We start from the raw sequence: 20,437 nt of genomic DNA on the forward strand, positions 1-20,437 counted from the left end.
CTCTAGTTAAACTAGGAGATCCTATTCGCAGACAAAAAAAAATTAAAAATAAATAAAAAAAGAAAATTTGTCAATGCCATTTCTAGATTGTGACTATCAGAAGTCCAACCAGTGGAATCCCTAAAATGGAAGAAGTTTCAGGGTGGACAAGGACAATGTACCTGTGAAGCTCAGGGAATAACATAGGACATGGCTGAGCAGAGCTTTTCCAGTGAACCTGGCTTTATCTCAACACAAAGAAGACCAGACCAGCATGGGAGGAGTGAACACGACTCATTCTAACACAGACCATTAAAGCAAGACAAGGAACCTCATGTGGCATCAGCTACCTTTACATAAGTACTTCTGACATTAAATGTTGCACCTGCCAAGCATGGAACATCCAAAAGAAGCTGGTAAGAGTACTGGACTTGGACAGGGATGGGGTTTTTTTTCTGGTGTGTTTTCTATTTCCTCTATAGATATCAGAAAATTAAATATTATATAATTTTTGCCATACTGTATCAAATATGTTGTGGCCAAGTGGAGCACACTGACTATTTACCTCACTGAACAATTGTGGCACTGAGGTAATTTGTTCTTCACACTCACTCACGGGATTATTCAGTGCTTCTTAACGGGGTGAAGGAATATGTTTGTTTTATTACCATGTCAGCAGCTGAATAGCAGGTGATAATGAAGACATCCCTTTATTCATTTAAATATTTTAATTCCTGATAGTCTGGAAATAATCTTAAGTGAAAGAAAATAAATTTCTGACAAAACAAGCATCCGATTAGGGAAAAAATGTTATTTATGAGATTTAACTTCTCTCCCTTGAAGCTTTTAAATAGATTTTAGAACATATTTCGTTCAGGTGATATCTGAAAGTGCTTGTTTCCTTTGTGTTGTTAAATAGTAATATCACTGATAAGCATTCTCCCTTGTTTTTTAAATTTATCTATATATATATATATACACCCTGCATGCCTTCTACCAGTTTTTAAATTAAATTTCTCCTGCAGTTGTCATTTTTACAGCATATTCATGTGTCCAGTCTGATGTTTTTCTGGGCATAAACAATACTGTTTAGGAAATGATAGCTTCTTCACACTGAAAAAATGAACTGTTTGAATTTATTCCAGTTTCTAGACTAATCAGAAGCCACTAGTACTTTCCACAAGTTAGATTATCCAGATCTCTTTATCGTTCTAAGAGACCAGGACACAGGAACATAATCCACTCAAAATACTGGCTAAAATGAAGTGTTAAGTAATTGCATGAGGCAATCAAAATATTTACAACCCCAGTGCAATCACATTTTCATAATTTTTCATTTTAATGACTCTGTCTCTGTAAATAGTAGTTCTTTCTATCATTTCATTACTTCAAGTAATGGGAATGTATGAAAGGAGAACAATTTACATCCTTCTCAAACACTGAACACCCCATTCCTTAGGCAAATGTTTGCCTCTCTTTCCAATTCAGAGTTTATAGGAAAGAGAGGTGTGGGACTTCTATTTTATGAATGAATGAAAGATTAGGGGAATCCCCTACAACAAACCATGATCAGTTCTGAACTGAAAAGATGTTTCCCTGTGGTATAAATGTAACTGTGCACTATTGGTTCCCACACAAAAAAAACATTATTCTGACTTATCAAAATTTTCTTACTCCATTTATGAATTTTCTTCTCTTTCCTGGGCAGTTTCCAACATTTTTGGAATCTAGAAGTGTTGGGGCTTTTCTTAAAATCTGTTGCTGTGCTTGAAGATATCTTTGTGTTCTCCTCTCCTCACACCATTTTAATGTTTGCCAGTGCAGTGTTAAAGGCTCATTACAGTTATAAGCTGGTAATTAATTGCGACCTTCAGAGACAGAATTAGTGTAGCTGACAGGTGTATTGTCTGTAAAGATGGAGATAAAGAACATCTCTGGCACCCCTAGGGAGAGAGAGAGACAATCAGGCAACAGAAGGGCTCAGTTCTGAGCCTGAAATGGGAGACCTGGGAATTATTTTGTTTTTCTTAGCAAAACTCAAGAAAGAACTTGTTGATGGGGGAGGAAGGGTTGCAGGACATTCATCTTAAGGGTGTTTTTGGGAACTGGCGACAAGAGTCAAAAAGAAGAATTCTAGAACCCTGACCCAAAGAAACAGCCCAAAGAGCTTCAAAATAAATAGCCCTGTGATCCTTTCTATAAGCTGAAACAGCTAGAAGATACATAAATCTGATATTTCTATGAATTTTAATAGCCTTTTGAAAATGCTACCACAGGGTGTTTGCAGGCACACAAGTAATCTCACATTCAAGATTTCTTTCAAACAATATAAATACCTGCCCAAGAAAATGTGTGTTGTTCCTGACAAGGACTAATATTTTTTTTTCCATTTTTGATGGGAGACTCTTAAAACTGTCTCAAAATTCAGATGTTGATTCAGTTTTGAGTCCTTATTTGTGTGAACGATTAACACTGCACTGAAGAGTTCTGCAAGCTCTTGTTTTATAGAAATCCTTGGCTCAGCAGAAAACAAATTGGAACCTCAGTGCTCTGAATCCTCCAGTCAATGTGATAAATGTTTGAAATTTATTGACTGCAAATGCATAAGTGCTAAGGATTGAATTTGGGGGGAAATACTAAAAGGGCTCCAAAATGAGTGCAGGCTTAGGTAGCAGGGATTGTGTGTTACACAGGCATGCACTCATTGTTCACATGAACTTCTCCCCATAATATTTCTGGTAAGCTGAAAAAACCTGAATGATCTTGAAAGATCGTCTGTAGAAACTGAGTGTTCAGTGGTAATGTAATCTACCAACACTGATTTCATTTTTAAATATAGTATTTTTTTCTTCTCTTTGTAGAGGACACCTAACTAGAAAAGCTTAGGGAAGAACGTGAGGAAGCAAGAGCAAATTACAGGGGTGGCAACTGATTAAAGTTTATTTTCACAGTGCAAATGTAATTTCATTAAATATGACTTAGGCATACAAGTCGCTGATATTTTTTCTAAAAATGCATTGAGAAATGTTATAAATATCTTCACAGAGAGTCACAGAATCACACAATATTCTGAGTTGGAAGGGACTCACACAGATCATCCAGTCCAACTCCTGGCCCTGCCAGGTCTCTTAAGATAAAACAAACCAGAAAGGAATTCCAATGGCAGCAATTTTTTTTCTCTAAAATTCTTGAAGAAAATTCAAAGCCCTCACCCAATCCAAAGGATGCCTAGCTTATATCTGACTTGAATTTGCTCTTCTTCTCTTTTAATAAGTGTGAACTATAAACTCAAATTCTTTTTGAAGATACACGATTTGGTGTAACAATAAAATTCTTTTTACATAAATCTTTGGTTGAGTTACACTTATTCAATGGGTCAGTCAATAGGACATTGCACTACTTTTATATTTTCATTTTCTGTTAGATGATTTGTGTCAGGGTTCACAACTGATAGGAACCTATCTTTTATTTTTAAGTCTTTTATAACACGGGGAAGAAGGTACACCAATTACTGTATCCTGCAGCCATAGGGAGGAGAGGAGAGAAGATCCAGCAGGAAGGAATTGTGCAGCAAGATTGATTTATTTAATTATTTTGCAAACTCTTTTATAGACTTTTTTCTTCATAGTCTAATTGGACAAAGGATCAGCCACCCCCTGGGTGGATTGGATAAAATCCTAAACATCCATTGTGAAAATATTTTTCTACTGTACCATAAACATAGTTCTACAAGGTCTCAGGTGTTCAGAGTTTATAGAACTTCTGCAAATATATTCGTGAGAGAGAAAAGTATCTCGTGGGCTTAGAAAGATGCAAGAAAAATTCTTGCTAACAGCAATATTGTATCCACATACACCTAATTCAATTTTAGCTGTGTTGGCTTTATACTGATTCTAGGAGAGGAAAGCTTTTTCAAAAATCACAATATATGGAACTAAATGTGAAGCTACAGCATTTCCCAGAAAAAAATGAAATTTTGCTCCTACTTCTGCAAAATGTCACTTTCCACAAGTACTGCCTTTTGCAATTATTGTCTCTCTATGCACAGAAATAAAGAGTACCAAGAGGTTTATGAAAGAATAGCATAGAAAGATATAATATGTGTATTCCCTGTGGGTCACAAATGGCAGTGCCTTGAGGTGCCCCTTCTTAAAATACATTATTAAACGTATTTTAAAACCACATTTTTAACTGTATTTGAGATGAAGTTATACAACATATCTGTCAACAATCTCATTTACACTAGTTGTAAATAAATCACTATCTGCAGAGGACATTGCTAAATAAGCAAATTGAGCTGTGTGCTTTGCAAATGAAATTGCTACGGAGGGATGATCAGTCAGAAAACCAGGAATTTTATACCTGGGGTGTTTTACACTCTAAATTGTCTGCCTCATCAGTGTTTTTAATGTGAATTACACTCTACAAACTCTGACACTGCCCAGCTCTGGCAGTGCTGAGTGTCCCTGAGTTTCCTTGGACCATCCTGGAATTCTGGAACCAGCCCTGTTTCTTGGTCTGAAATGGAAAAACAAATGTCTTCAACAGGTTGAGGGGACTTTCTGGAGTGTGTCTGGTGGAGTGTTGACTCTGTGTTTCCTGTAGAATTATAGAGAGGAGTTCTCTGGGAATTCTACATTGGCTTTTAATGTTTTTGAAAACTTTAGAGCTCCCGTACAATTTCTTCTCCTGCTAACTGTACAGGAAAATCAATATTGTTAATATTGTGTAATGGATAATTTTGGATGTGTTTGAAACTGGAGTGAGGGTGTGAAAAATCTGATATTTTAACCACCTCCCTTTGCTTAAGGAATGCTCTGAAATAGTGCATTGCTTCCCCTGCTGGGCATGCAGTCATGCTTTCAAAGCACATGGGATTATGTAGAAATCTTCATGTTCAAATTTCTGTATTGAAGTAGGCTGGACTAAAAATCTGAGGTACTTCTTTGCAAGTCTAATAGCTTTGAAATACTTATTCAAATACTGCATTTATATACATATATATATATATATATTTATAGTATTGAGAATGGCTGTTAAGAGACCAAGGAATCAACATCAAAATTTAAATATTAGGAAGTCATTCACTAGGAAAACAAATTTGAGTAATCTCTAGAGGAACTTTAATTCTGTGAGTACTAATGTTGGAATAATATACCTAGTTGCAGAGGTAAAATAAACCTTGACTTCATTATATACTGCACTGGAAGATGAGTTAGAATCTAATCCATGAAGTGAAATAAATGCAATTGTGTAACTTAGTATGTGCTGAACATTCTAAGAAATATAAAGGCTGCAAGGGCACGCTTACTTTAAAAAAGTACTAGGAGCATTTGAAGTTCTAAGCAAAACTAAACTTGATGAGGGTTTGTACTCTCAAATGTAAAAATGCATTTTACCATGGTGATGTGGTGTTTTTTGTGTATTCTTATAATAATAATAATAATAATAATAATAATTAGTTAGGTGAATAGACGTGTAAAACCAAATCTGCAAAAGGAAATCACAGATACATATCCTGTACTGCTTTCAGCTACACAGGCGCTTTAAAAAAAAAAAGATTAAAAAGTAATTTAAAAGATCAGAATCAGACCTTCAAGATCTAGTCAGAAACCAAGACTCTTCCATTCACCTCAGTACAGACATCATTAATTAGGGGATTATTGCTAATTGTCAATGGCGAAGAGTGTGGCTGTGTGAATGCTGGCATGTGTCCCATATTTCAGGCAGTGCAAGTTTTCCTTTAACACAGATTTCCTGGGCTTTTCATTCAAGCAATCCTGTATTTGACCACTCCGAGGCATTGAAGAAGCTCTGCCAAGGAACCCCAGTGGTCATCTGGGGAAACTGAGGCAGATGTGAGCAGGGGCGTGGCATAGACACCAGAACACAGGGTACAGAGGTGGTGGAGGGATGGTTTCTGACAGAAAAGGGTGCAGCCAGCCACAAGCACACAAGGTAAACAGTGTTGTTAATCCTCTTAGTTTTGATAGTGAGAAGAGGAAATTAATTTCTTTGGTTAGGAAATGGATTAGGATCTGATTAAGTAAACAGTGAGATTCCTTTGCTCCCCACTTCTGCCTTCCTAAGATGAAAATCGTCTCACTGGGAGACACAGGGGAATGTGAGAATTATCCACACAAGTATCAAAGGCTTTCCAAAAATATGAGCTTTTCCTGTAATTCAATAGGGAAATCTTCTAAGATCCTATAATAAAACTAGATAGACAAAAAAATTACACATGAAGATTGCCTGTTTAAAGGGAATTTTTTGTTAATGTTGTTGAACCTGTCCTAGAATGGAAATAGGATGATTAGTTCACAGGTTCTCAAGGGTGACAACCTGGCAACTGGAGTGAAACTGGGGAGGTTTTACATCTCAGGAAAGATGCAGATGATCTATTAATTTCAGTCTCAGCTCTAAAAACAGATGACTTTCACTTTTTACCACTCCTGAGACATAACTTAAGCCTTAAATCTGTGGGGATATCTCCACTGCAGAACCCAGAAGCTGCATAAAAACTGAGGGACCAACATCTTCTGCGCAGGTCAAATTCTCACCATGTCCAGCTCTGCATCTGAGTGATATTAAAGGGATCAGGTGCTTCTTTTCCCCTGGTCATACCCAGAGCAGGGAAAGAAGAGTGCCTGTGAGAATTTGGAGGAATGGGACCATGCATTTAGGGAAGAGAAAGATCGGGAGAAGTACAGTGCTACTGGCATGGTTAGACATGAACACTATGGATGTTTCCCCTCTCCAAGTAACCAGATGGGTCCACAATGGTCAGTAATAGCATCACTTAAAAGGAAAAAACCGTAATTTTCAAGCTGACCCAAGAGCTGAATTTTTTGTCTTGCCAGTCAAAATTTACCTTCTTATCTCTGGATTTTTCTAGTGCTACACAAGTGTCTTGGAGTGACTTTATGATGTTGTATCCCATATGGCTGTTCTATGCCCAGAAATTAATTTTGTGCCTTTTTATGCCTTTAAACTGAGCCTGAGAGGGGAGAGAGGAAAAAAAACGAGTGAACTCTTCAAAGCAGTTTGTTTTCAAGGACACAGAGATGCACAGAGATACACTCTCTGCATTCAGCGGCGGCGAGAGAGAGGAGCGTGAGGAAGCACTGCTTGCTTTCCACCACCTTTCAGCTTTCTTTTTCTCCAGAGGGAGATGGAGAGTTGAACTTTTTGTTTTCCTGAGATGTTGGTTTTTTCCCTTCTTCTTTTTTGGACTGTTTCAACATCAGAACATATCGGGACTTTTTCCACTGAGGTGGAGGCCCTGGAGGAGGGCCCACCCAATCCCAGCTCTGAGGAGGAGGAGAGAGCCTACCTACAGAAGGACTCTGAAATTTTCCCAGGTTTTCTCTCCACAGTGAGAGGTTTTATTATTTAGCATTATTATCCTTTTTCTGTGTGTTTGTTAAATAAATAGCTTTTATCTCTTTCACTTTCCTTCAAGGAAAATTCATTTTTTTCCTGAACCTGGTGGGGGAGGGCTGGTTGTAACCTACCTTCTCTCAGAGTATATATTTCCAAATTTGCCCAAACCGGCACAAGAAGACTTTTTTTTATATAACCAAAATCTTCACCAGTGTTGAATTCATCAAGACTGATGGATATGTTTCTTCAGGGAATTCTTCCATGTGTGTCAAACTGTCAGAAGTCCAAAGTGGGTAACTTCTCTAGCTGCCTTGTTTTGCAGCAAAAGAAGGTCTCTAAACTCTCCACTCTTAGTTAACATCCAGAATATTCCAGTGTGTGAACTAATGCCCCCTTTAGAAATGTGGGTGTGTATTTTAGAATACTTTCTGGATACCCTCAGAGAAGAAGTTAAGCACGAGCTAACCTCAGCTGCTTTTGGTTGCAGAGAGTTTTCAGTTTGAATGCAGAGAGAAAACTCATCTAAAGTAAAAAGACACGCAGCACTCATAACTTCCATTAATCTCTGCTTATAAAGAGATCAGGGCAAATGCAACCTGTAGATGGTGGTGCAGGAAATACTGATGATATATTCTTATGGGAAGGCGTGGGATTGCCATTGCTTGAGCTGTTTTCAAACTTAGCCTGCAGACACTCATTTGATTCTTTGATCTACATATTGTTTTCTTTACCTGCCCACCCGAGACAGTTTGCTGATACCACTTTGATTGCATAGAACAGTCAGGGTGTACAAGCTTTTAGAAGCATCGGTTTTTAAATTTCCCCCTAAGTTTAAAAAGTTTTCATGATAATGTATCAGAAAGCATCTGGTGAAACCAAAAGTTATTTCAAAGCTTGTTTGGTCAGTTCTGCTTCTGGCTTATGTGCCCAAGAGTTTGGGCGACCTTTCCAAAAAATCTCTCAGCCAAGTCTTGCATGTTCAAACAATGAACTGGTGCTGTAGTTTGACATCTCTTTCCATAAAAGGAACATATAACACAATCTCTGTCAACACAGTACTTGAGAGCACACTGCAGTGTGACCACATGTGAATATGAATACCAATCGTACCCATATTGTGAACCAAATTTTGCCATCTGGTGCAGCTACACCTCTTTACTGAACTGAATAGGGGAGAGAGTGCGTACGTCAGGCAAAAGAAGGGGCACTAATTAATATTCATTAACACTCATTACTTCTTCTCCTGCATGTTGTTTGCAAATGGATTGTGAAATTCACCACTAAGAGTTATTCACAAATATTCATTAATTTCTATGTGAAATTTTCTCTTTCATGTCTAGTGCACAAAGACGTTGCTATAAATATTCATAATTCAGAATGCGTTGACTGGTTGCATAAGTCGTATGATGTTACTTCTGCTTTCTTCTGGTTAATTTATGCAAATAGCAAGTACAAGAAGAATGGCAAATTTCAAATGTCAGAACTCAATGCGGAGCTCAGGATTAGCATGTGGGAAGTAGGCTTTTTTTTCTTGCAAACATGCCTTGAAAAAGAACAGAACAGAATTTTCAAGAGCATACATGTAATTTGGAGTATACTTCTAGGAATATCAATAGGCTGTTTCCTAAGTTTCCTATGGGATTTTGAAATCTAATTTGAATATTTATGGGAGGGGATATGTAATACCTGAATTTGAAAGCAAGTTTCTGATTTTTTTTCCTGAAAACTACCTCTGGAAAAAAGACTGGGGTTAAAATTGAAGAAAACTGGAAAGTTGTAGACACAGTTATAACAGTACGGAAATTACCGGGGTAAATGTGGGTACTCTCTAGATGGAATATGGTGGGTTTTGTCAGCTGACAAATATAAGCTGTTAACCAAGGGAGGTAAAAGAAGTCAGCAACCATGGCAAAATCACTGTTCAGAGGTAACACTGACTTGGACATCCTTCCCAAAGTTACTTGGCATGTAACCCTGACGTGAATCTCCACCCCAAAATCACCTCAGATGTAATACTGACATGGACATCCATCCCAAAGTTACCTGACTCCAAGGTACAACCACCTCTCACTGATCATGACGTACAACTAAAGTCACTCAAGCTCCACCTAATTGTGAAGAAAGAGTATAAAAGCAACCTGAGAATGGAGAGAAGTCCCAGCACAGCTTCTGTGATCAATGGACGGGCTGAACCTCTCTCCTCATCCATGGGGACACACAACACATTATGTTGTGTGAGAAGCACAGTGTAATCCCATTAAAGATTGTCTCAAAGTGGCTTTTGCTGGGGATTACAGCTTGTCTGTGTATTGCTCTGAATACATTTTTGCAGTAAGACTCTATCACCAGCAATCCTCGAACCCTAACCTGTCACAATTTTATTACAAAGAGTGTTATTCCATAAGCTCTCAGGAACTGGCAGCTTCTGGCAGTGGGGAACACACTCCAATAAAGGTGTGGAGACCTCAAAAAGATCTCTCTGTACTCTGCTAAAATAAATATAAAGTAATCTGTTTAATAAATCCTAAAGATACCAGCAAAGACATTCAAATTCTTCATTTGAATCCTTCAAATTCACATTCAAATGTGTTTTCTTTAAACGTTAGGGCTAACAGCATTTTTCAGGAGAATAACAGAGGTGGATATGGGTGAAGAGGCACAGCCCAGGTCTTTCCTATCCTAGGTAAGAACACCAACCTGTAGGAGGCCATCAGGTAAAAGGAAGGTGAATAATTCCCCCTCTTTACGTTCTGTTTTATTTTTCTCCTCGTCTTGTTAGTCTTAGAATATTTTTAGTATTGTTGTTAATATTATTGTTATTTTTATTATTTTTAATGCTATTATTATTTTATTACTGTTATTTGTTATTACAAAATAACAATATATTTTGTCGCTGCCTGCTCTGAGCTGCCCCTGCCCCTCCCCAAGACGCTTGCCTCTGCCATGTGCTCTGAACTCCTTTGTTCCAAAGCACGGGCAAAACCAAATGTAACTCAACTCTTTAGCAGTGTCTGATTGGCCAGTCACCCTGGGTCTGCCCCCAGTCCTCCACTTTCCCCTTCACCGAATAAAAGAAAGGACAAAGGGGGAACCCACCCTCTTTGGCTTTGCAACTCTTTCTGTGAGCATCTGTGTGATTCTGTTTCTTTTGGAAAGCTTCTAATTGCGGGAAATTAGGCAAGCTGAGAGCTATATTTCTCCCTCTTTGCTTCTGCTGGTGGTATCAGCTTTGCAGCTACCATTTTGCCACTTTCAGAGCTAGTGAAATGCTGGATTGCCCATGCTACCTCTCTAGGCTGTCCGAGGCTTTCTAAGACATTGAACTATGAGCTTAGCTGGTAAAAAGCTGTACATATACTTCCTCAATATTTTATTATATTTATTATCTTCCTATTTTGAGCTGACAGGTATCTGTATAATTTTTTTCCCCTTGAGGGGCTGTGTAGAGCCCAATCCACAACCTCTAGAAAATTTATGCAGAAGTACAAAGAGTGGGGGCAGACATTCATTGCTGATTGCTGCAATGAATAGGCATATTTATATTTTTATACGCTTTGTATTTTTTATATTATTTCACAGTGAAAACAAAATCTCTGGCTTGTAAAACAGTATCTAAAAGGAAACAGAAAAAAACCAACAAACCCAAGGTGTTATGTGGTGTGATCACCAAATTATCTGCAGATATTTATAAAGATAATATTAATATTTCAGAGTGCATAAGGCAATATTTTGACAAGCCATTTTTTAATTGCATTTGCATTTCTTGTATGTTTTCCCAACACTTACTGATGCTACCTATCCTGTATGGTCCAGTAACATATTTCCAGATAAATTTAGATACTTTAACTAAGCAAATGCACTATTATGCTGTTAGAAGGGTACAGGGACCTCTAAGTCACTCTGAACAGCCTATTCAATATTACATGAAGCTCCAAAAGTGTGTTGTTTCGTGCTCTGATAAAAATGATTGAAACTCTCAAAAAAGGATGTTAGGGTTGATATACTTATTTTTGCAAAATTCTGTGGTGGGAAGAAAATTTCACAGTGTATGTATTGTTGGCAGCTCTGTGTACCATAATGATGACAGAATGATATTTGCTGAAAAGAAAGCAAAAACAATAAAAAAACAAACAAACAAAAAACAACCCCCCCCCCCAAAACTAAACAAAATGAAACAAAAAAACAGAGGATGTGGCATAGAATTTACAAAACATTTTGGAATGAGGAAAGTGGGAGTGGGAATACGCAGGTTTAAGTAGGTAGAATTTGAAGAAAAATTAATGCAGGACAAAATATGAGGGGTAATCAATGGCTGTGAAATGTCATTGATAACCAGATACTTGCTCAGCCACTAGTGCTCCAGACGAAGCTTGTGATAGCTAAAACAGATAAACAGCCAAATCTAATATTTGTTTTACATTTGCTTATTTTGGCTTGTGTGTTCATGTTTTGTCACTGAGACTCTGAGAAACTCCTGTCTGACCTAAGAAGTATCAAAGCCCTGTCATCCCACCTTGCAAAGACAAGAAGCATTATTTCCCAGTCTCTAGTTTTGAGGAGGTTCACATGATTTTAGTTTTCTTATTTGGTTTGGTTTGGTTTGGTTCTGTTCAGGCTTTTTAAGTTTTATGCTGACAAGGCTTTTCTACTAATTGCTCTTTTCTATCACTATGACTACATTTTTAATTTGATGGGGGTTTTTTTAAATATATTTCCATGCATGAATACATATTAACAATCATATTACTGGGCTGGTTACACTTTTACAAATAGCCCCAAATTATACTACAATGCTTGAGCAGTATTATGTTAAGATTAATTAATTGCAGAGTAGGCACAAGAGATGCTTGTTTGTATTTCTGCATATTTTTTTCTTTTCATTTTGTATCCTTTTTTTTTCCTTGCTTCTTTTCCCAATGCAAATTATAAGTCGAGTTGCATGTAATGTCTGAATGCATGTTGAAAGAAAAAGGTATTGTTATTCCGGTCTAAATATCTACCTTTGCCAACAAATCTAAGAGATGAAATAATGACTCTAAATTCTCAAACATTGTCTTGAAAAAAAGTAATAGGCTTAAATTATAGAAAGAACTAATTTTGACACAAAATCATCATCCCAGAAAACTTACATGCACAAAGACAAATAAAATAATAGAAATTGTAATTTTATCACAGAAATAAAAAAATAATTTTGGTGCAGACCTCAGGAGGTCATTGTGTTTATCCTCTTGCTCCAAGACAGAACTGCATGCCCTGATGTCTTAGCAGATATATATCTAGACACGAGATTCTTTTTATTTCTTCTAAGGATGGCCACCATAAAATTCATAGTTTTAATTATGGAGAGTCATGGAAGAAATGTGGATGTATTTTATTCTACTTACTTGTTTGAGGAAAATAGCAAATTCAGATGAGGAAGTTCTCCCTTTTCAAGGAGAAACATTTCCCTCAGGGACATTGAAGAAGAGCAAGCACAGGAAAGGTGTTTTGTTTGCAATACTGAGTGAAGTTGCGCTCTGAAACAGAAAGGGAAAAGTGAAAGGAGAATAGTTTTGTTTATAAATTGCTAAAGTGCTGATCACCTTTATTCTGTCTTGATGTCTTGCTTCATAGAGAGAGCACAACTTTGAGGACAAATGAGATAATTAAGAGTCAGATGCTCCTATAGCTCATGAAATTCACTGGTTCAATGAGGATTTAAAGACATGAACACTAGGGTTATAAGGAGATCGAAACAAAACTTTTGCCTCTATAGCCAAATTATAAATAAGATTTAGATTTTTATAGCAATCCATTGGATTCATTCAATTGTTGCCTTGGAGCAGGAACCTCCTTTGTCTATATGAGTTCTACTTCTGAAATCAGAAATTTGCTGGTGACGCAAAAGTTTTCACATGACCCAAGCTGTAGGTTCTCATTTTGAAGCTGGAAAACTACTGGCAACTCTAAGTGAGAATTTTAACCAATTAGGGGTTTGTGTGTATGCTGTGTTTGTTTCTTTGTTTTGTTGGATCTTCTTTTGTTTGTTTTTCTTTTCAAATATCCCCAAATATGAAAATCTGTGGTGTACTGGTAATTGTCAGAGATTTCAGATTTTAATTAGTTTATCTTAACTGTTAAAATTTCCCTTGTTTTACGTATGTAATGTAAGAATTATGAATTTGTGTCATGTGTGTTTCTCTTTTGTTTGCCTTAGATACTGCACCCTGTTTTTCAATACTTTTATCAATACAAGAGTTGGAGTAGTCACTATATATGTATTTGGTAACTTAGTTTACATCAAGTTCCTGAGAGTTTAAGAAACCTGATATTGTTGCACAATTTATAGTATCTTTTTACCTGATGAGAAAGAGACAAGAAGATGGTAAGAGACGAATCATGGTAAATTTAAGGAAAGTTGCTTGAGTAAAAATTGTCTTCAGGGCGGCTCTGCAGAGGGATTTGGACAGGATCAGTGGGATGAGACCAACAGTGTGAGGTCAACAACGTCCAGTCTTGGGCCCCGCCCTTGGGTCACACCAACCCCCTGCAGCTCCAGGCTGGGGCAGAGGGGCTGGAAAGCTGGGAAAGGCCCTGGGGGTGCTGGTGACAGCAGCTGGACACAGCCCAGGGGTGCCCAGGGGCCAAGAGGCCAATGGCCACGGGGCTGTCCCAGCCATGGCGTGGCAGCAGGAGCAGGGCAGTGACCGTCCCTGTGCTGGCACTGCTGAGGGACCACCTCAGATCCTGGGGCAGCTCTGGGCCCCTCATGTCAAGAGAGACCTTGAGGGACTGGAGTGTCCAGAGAAGGGAACGGAGCTGGGGAGGGGCTGGAGCCCCAGGAGCGGCTGAGGGAGCTGGAAAGGGGCTCAGGCTGGAGCAAAGGAGGCTCAGGGGGGACCTTGTGGCTCTGCACAAGTCCCTGACAGGAGGGGGCAGCCGGGGGGGTCGGGCTCTGCTCGCAGGGAACAGGGACAGGAGGAGAGGGAACGGCCTCAGGCTGGGCCAGGGCAGGCTCAGGGTGGACAGCAGCAGGAATTTCCCCATGGAAAGGGAGCTCAGGCCTTGGCAGGGGCTGCCCAGGGAGGTTTGGAGTGCCCATCCCTGGAGGTGCCCAAGGAAGGGCTGGAGGTGGCACTCGGTGCTCTGGGCTGGGGACAGGGTGGGCATCGGGCACAGGCTGGACTCAATGGCCTTGGAGATCTTTTCTAAATAAATGATTCTGTTTCTCTGTGATTCTGTGTCATATCTGTATCATCACATACATATACTATCTGTATCTAGTTATATGTGTATCTATATATTTATCTGTATCTGTCTATAACAGTATTTATCTATATATCCTCGGTATAGCCATATATCTCTCTCTGTATATCCATATCTGTATCCATATTTATATGTCTGTCTGCCTGTGTATCATTTCTTTCTTTCTTTCTGTCTTTCTTTCTTTTCTTTTTCTTTTTCTTTTTCTTTTTCTTTTTCTTATTCTTTTTTTCTTTTTCTTTTTCTTTTTCTCTTTTTCTTTCTTTTTCTTTTTCTTTTTCTTTTTCTTTTTTCTTTTTCTTTTTCTTTTTCTTTTTCTTTTTCTTTTTCTTTTTCTTTTTCTTTTTCTTTTCTTTTTCTTTTTCTTTTTCTTTCTTTTTCTTTTTCTTTTTTTCTTTTTCTTTTTCTCTTTTTCTTTTTCTTTTTCTTTTTCTCTTTTTCTTTTTCTTTTTCTCTTTTTCTTTTTCTTTTTCTTTTTCTTTTTCTTTTCCTTTTTCTTTTTCTTTTTCTTTTTCTTTTTCTTTTTCTTTTTCTTTTTCTTTTTCTTCTTTTTCTTTCTTTCTTTTTTTTCTTTCTTTCTCTCTCTCTCTCTATCTGTATAATCTGTGTCTATATCTATAATAGCATTTCTTATTCCACTGCCAGTCTTTTATTATATTACTGTATGACACGACATGGCACCTGTAGAAAGAATTTTGCTCCAAATTTGTCTCCAAATCTCTGGAAGGTTTATCTGTGTGTCACACAATTGACCCTTAACCACCTGCAAAACCCAGCAGTGGCTCACATCTCTAGATTCTGTCTTTGCTAGATCTAGGTGGTTTTCATGTCTATTTCAGTCAGTCACACAAAGCTAACAGTGCATCATAATTCTGCTGTTATGCCTTGTCTCTTGTAGTAACTGTACATGTGCTATCTATTTCATACAATCTTTGCTCCTGCTGCTATAACTTTGTATTAATAAACAAGGGACACTTAATATTATTTATTGAAAATATATTTGTCTGTTTTGCTTCTAAAACTGGATTGTCACCATGATCAGTGGGCATTTTCTATGCTCTATCCAAGATGGAATAGGCACAGCCTTGCCAATGACATTCTTTATTGGGAATACCACTTATATTTAAGAACTGCCTCAAAAATTGGTGCTAATGTGTGTCTTTTACCAGTACTATTTAGACACAAGGGTTTTTGCACCATGTTAGGACTGTCAGCAGAAATTTGAGAATCAGATTGTGAATCAAATGACTGATGGGGTTGTGCTTTTGTAGCAGGGGGAATGAGTGAAGGTCCTTCTTGAGTAATCAGACTCTGGGGCATACTCTGGAAAACATTCTGCATTTTTAAACGCATGGAAAACTTTCTACAAAAGAAAAAATGACGTGAACAACAACAACCACCAAAAAAAATTCCAACAAACAAAAAGAAAAAGGATCTCCAGAAAACTGCTTTTAAACTGAGAACATTTCTGAACAATAAGGAAATTAAGTAAGGAAAATGTATATGGTATCCCTGGTTTTGATTAGAACTTTTAACAATACCTTAAGTAAAATAACCCTGTAAAACTGTCTGTTTTATTTACTTCTTGTGATTAACATGTAGCTCTTATCTGTAGCCAAGGAATCAAATGGTGAAATAAAACAAAAGATGGTCTTGGGAAAGCACTGTAGTTCACTGAATAGTGCTAAGGGAAATTGTAATGAGAAAACATTATATTTATAGCAGAAGTTACATGACTACTCTGGTAAATGCATTTGTGCTTGAAATAGTCCCTTGAAGCACTCCGTCCAGCAAGCTTTGAATCCCTCCACTACCTCTGCAGGGGCAGTTTCTGTCAATACTCACATAGCTTGTGGAACCACCTTAACAATATCAGAACTGTAGGTTTTTCATTTTTGGAACAAAAGCATTTGTCAGAAAATATACTAAAATAATATATATGTACACCTGACCCTGGAAATAATTGCTGACTTCCTAGATGGAGGAATGTGCCAGTTGCAATCACTCCTGACTTTTTCTGGCTACATGTTGACCTCCAGAGCTTTTAAACTATTGCTCCTTTCCTAATCAGACTGTTCCAGGGTTCCCCCCACTGTGGTGTCTCTCAATGAGGTGAAATGATTCAAACGTGTGTTTCATCCCAAATGTTAAGAATTTTGAGTTTTCCATTACTGAAAGACTTCTTGGTTAATTTTGGGGGATTATTATCTGCCTGGTACAGCTTATTCCTGGATAGAAATAACGTTGCTTTCCTCCCGCATAAGTTTGTTTTTTAGACTTGTCAGTAAAACATTACAAGTGGTAAAAAAAAAAAAAAAAAAAAAGAAAACTTGAAAAAAACACGTGATTTCTATTACTGAAAGAAATCTTCTTCCTCCTGTGCTGACACTTTGATTTTCTGAACTCCCTGCAGCTTTATTCAGGCCATGTTTTAGAGAAAAGGCAGAACCTCAGATTTTTTATTTCACCTTTGGTGCCAGACCTTATACATGTGCACCTCTGATAATCATATCAAGCACATTGTTCAGTTTGTTAAACAACATTTTACCAACCAGTGTTTGACCAGAAACAGAGCAGCCTTTGTTCTCAACATCCTGGCTAATGTGTCTGGGCCTTGTAAAATATAACTTGGTATTTTTTGATTTCTTTTTTCAGATGTTTTTATTTCACCAGATTTTTCTTGGATGCCGAAGCCTGGTCAGAAGATAAAATTGTAGCCTGATTTGCACATTAATTAACCCAAGCATCCATGAGGGTCAATTTCTTGAGGAAATTGAACTCGCTTTTTTTTTCCCGACAGCTTTGAATGTTCCTGTTATAAGTTAGTGATAGCTCAAAATTCTAAAGATATTCCAAAACTGAAAATAAAAGTATAATATTGGGTTTCTTGTTTACGTGGATTACGTTTATTAGTCCTGGAGTGTGGGGTCTCACCATCATTCATCACATTCCTTATGTGGAAAAAGATCTGAACCCATGTCACCAGCAAGTATTTGGTGTACCAGCATATTTTTTGACTTCTAAATTCTAGTTTTTAAAATAATTGTTTTAATGGCTTTCATGTGTTACTTTTTTTTGGTTGCAAATATTTCTCTTATTAAAAAAAATCCATCTCACAAGATGAAGGGGTGTTTTAGGTTGGGTTTCTTTGGGGTTTTTTGTTCGTTGGTTTGGTTTGGGTTTGGTTTGGTTGTGGTTTATCTTCATAGCATAAATATCCACATCCTAAATTTTAAATCTAGAAATTAAAGACTCTCTTTCAGGAAGGCGAAAAAGCAGAATAATGTAAACCTTTGACCAGTACTGTGGGGACTGCATTCTCCATAGTTTGTTGTTCTCATACACTCTGTAGCAAATACTCACAAGACTTATTCTCCGCTACTTCTCATTACCAAGTAGGATGAATCTAAAACTAGAAACTTGTTCCCACCAATGGCTGAATTATCTCTCCAGGATTAAATTTACAGCTCATGTTAAATCCTTCACCTGCAGAAAATAGAAAACCCTCCTTTTTTATTTTATACCAGAGCCTTCTTCCATTTTACCTCCAGGTATCCAGGAGGAAAACAACACAATGTTCTTTAAAAATTAATTATGATGTATCAAGACCCTTGAGAGCTACTGCTGTTCATGGCTTATTTCACCTAATCTCTTCAGTTTATAGCGCTTAATTTGTTCATCTTTAGGCTTATTTCTTCAATTTAATATTCGGAATTGAAACCTGTACCTGGTTAAAAATTTTTGACTCAAACTCTCAGTATTAAAAAAAATTGCTGAAACATTTTATTGTTGCTGTATCATAGATATTGAAGTTTATCCAGTCAAGGGCTCTATTCCTTGTAATATTTATGACTCTGGGGAACTCTTGTATCCACATTTCCTATAACTGTGCTTTGATGAAAGTAAAAAGTTATAAAGTTACATGTAAGGAGATCCTTTTAGCTATGATATTGCCATGTAAATTATTACATAATTCTACACTGAATGAGATTTTTTTTAAATAGGACAGTTCTAGCAGTAGAAGAGGAAATGTGTGATTTGCCAGAAAATGGTAAAAAAAAATTGTTCTTTCACTGACTGAGAAGGGAATAAAAAGAGACTGTGAGAATATTCTAGATAGCAGCAAGGTACTGATTCAGTGGAAGGTAATATCCTAAAAGTATTTTTTGTGTAAAGATTATTAGTACAATATCATTACTAGTGCGCTTCGCTGAGTGCTAAATTATTTTACCTTTTTAGAAATTATTCTTTAAAATCTTCATGCAGGTCAAGACAGTGTAAATTACGAAGTACTTTAGTATCATTTTTCTACCAGGCATTTTTCCACCAAGTATTTTACTCAGCTTCTTGTCGGCTTTGAATTCCACAAGGAAAAAAAAAAAAAAGAAAAAAAAAAAGAACAACCAAAAACTCCTCAGCTCATTAAGAATAAGTAAAATTATTTGCAATTATCTTCATGATAGGATGCTAATATGGTTAGATTTTCTGTTCACATCAGAGCTTTTACCGGCTGAAGAGACCAGGGGGATTTTGTTACTTAACACATTCTCTGATGCTTTGGAGTGCTTGTATTAACCAATTAAACACAGAATTTTGAAGAGGTCAAAGTGATAAAAAACTCTGACATAGAATGTATGAGGTGCCTCACAGGTGGCTCTATCTGCAGCTAAGAAAAGGGAGAAGAAAAAAGATTAAATCACATTTGAGTTCAGCTCATAAAGGAATCATCTTTCTGGTCAAACTTTATTAATTTGGTAGAGGAGGGGCACCCTCCTCCTGTGGCTGCTGGGTTTCGAAGACTGAAAGTGCTTTAGATGGAATCAAAATGTGCATTTGTAATGAAATCTTGTAAAATTCACATTGATTTAAATGGCTTCAGGTTTTCTGGTCTTCACAGAGGCATTTTCTCTCAGCTAGATCATTTAACTTTATGAACAAAAATTACAGAGTAGGAAGAGCCTCATTCAGCAGATAGCAAGTTACAGATACCAGAATTTTTGGGGCCATGCAAGAGAAAGTTAATTCCTGCTTTAGCAACACCAGATCACCACTTTGTAAATATTCTTAACCAGCATTTACTGGAATTTCCCAAATAATCAATTAAAGCACAATTTTGCCTCTTCCCTTAAATTCTGCAGCCAGAGATGCTGATTTACAGCATCTCAACTGGGACATTTTCCTATGGGTGCAACAAAGGAAAAGTTTCTTCTTTGTTGTACTACTGTGAATCTTACAGAGCCGACTTTAGTGCTGTGAATCTCTCCTTCACTTTGAGTAAGAAATCTGTCTTGAAGGTGGAAAAATAAATTTGTTTCTTGCTCTGATTGCTTCAGCATCTTGGCTGGCTGACAATTCTTTCTGTCGTGACACGTTAGGTTGTTCCAAAAATTCACTAAGGAGACGCATGAGATAAGAATATAAATCCATCAAAACTTGTTGTCATTCTTAACAATTCTTAACATTCTTAAATAATCTGGTATTCCAGATTAAACTATTATTTTTATCTTAGTTTATCATTCTTTTACAGCATTTATGTTTAGTACAGGCACAGGACTGCCCATGGGTTTCCAATTTGCAGGTGAATTAAGAATGTACATTTCTAGATATTTAAACATTATCCATGCCCACTATCCCTTAAATTTTAATTATGAATGTGTTTTATGAGCATAACCCATGTCAGTTTTTTACATTGCCAAGTTCACTCAGCTCTGCCACACCTGCAACATCTGGGAGTCACCCAGTGCATGCCCTGGGCCTTTCATTTGTAGCAGGTTCTACCACAGTTAAATGAAATATATCTGCCATCTTTTCATCCCAGATTTGGTGTTTTATT

This window comes from Corvus moneduloides, chromosome Z (assembly GCF_009650955.1).
Source record: "Corvus moneduloides isolate bCorMon1 chromosome Z, bCorMon1.pri, whole genome shotgun sequence".
NCBI classification, from domain to species: Eukaryota; Metazoa; Chordata; class Aves; order Passeriformes; family Corvidae; genus Corvus; species Corvus moneduloides.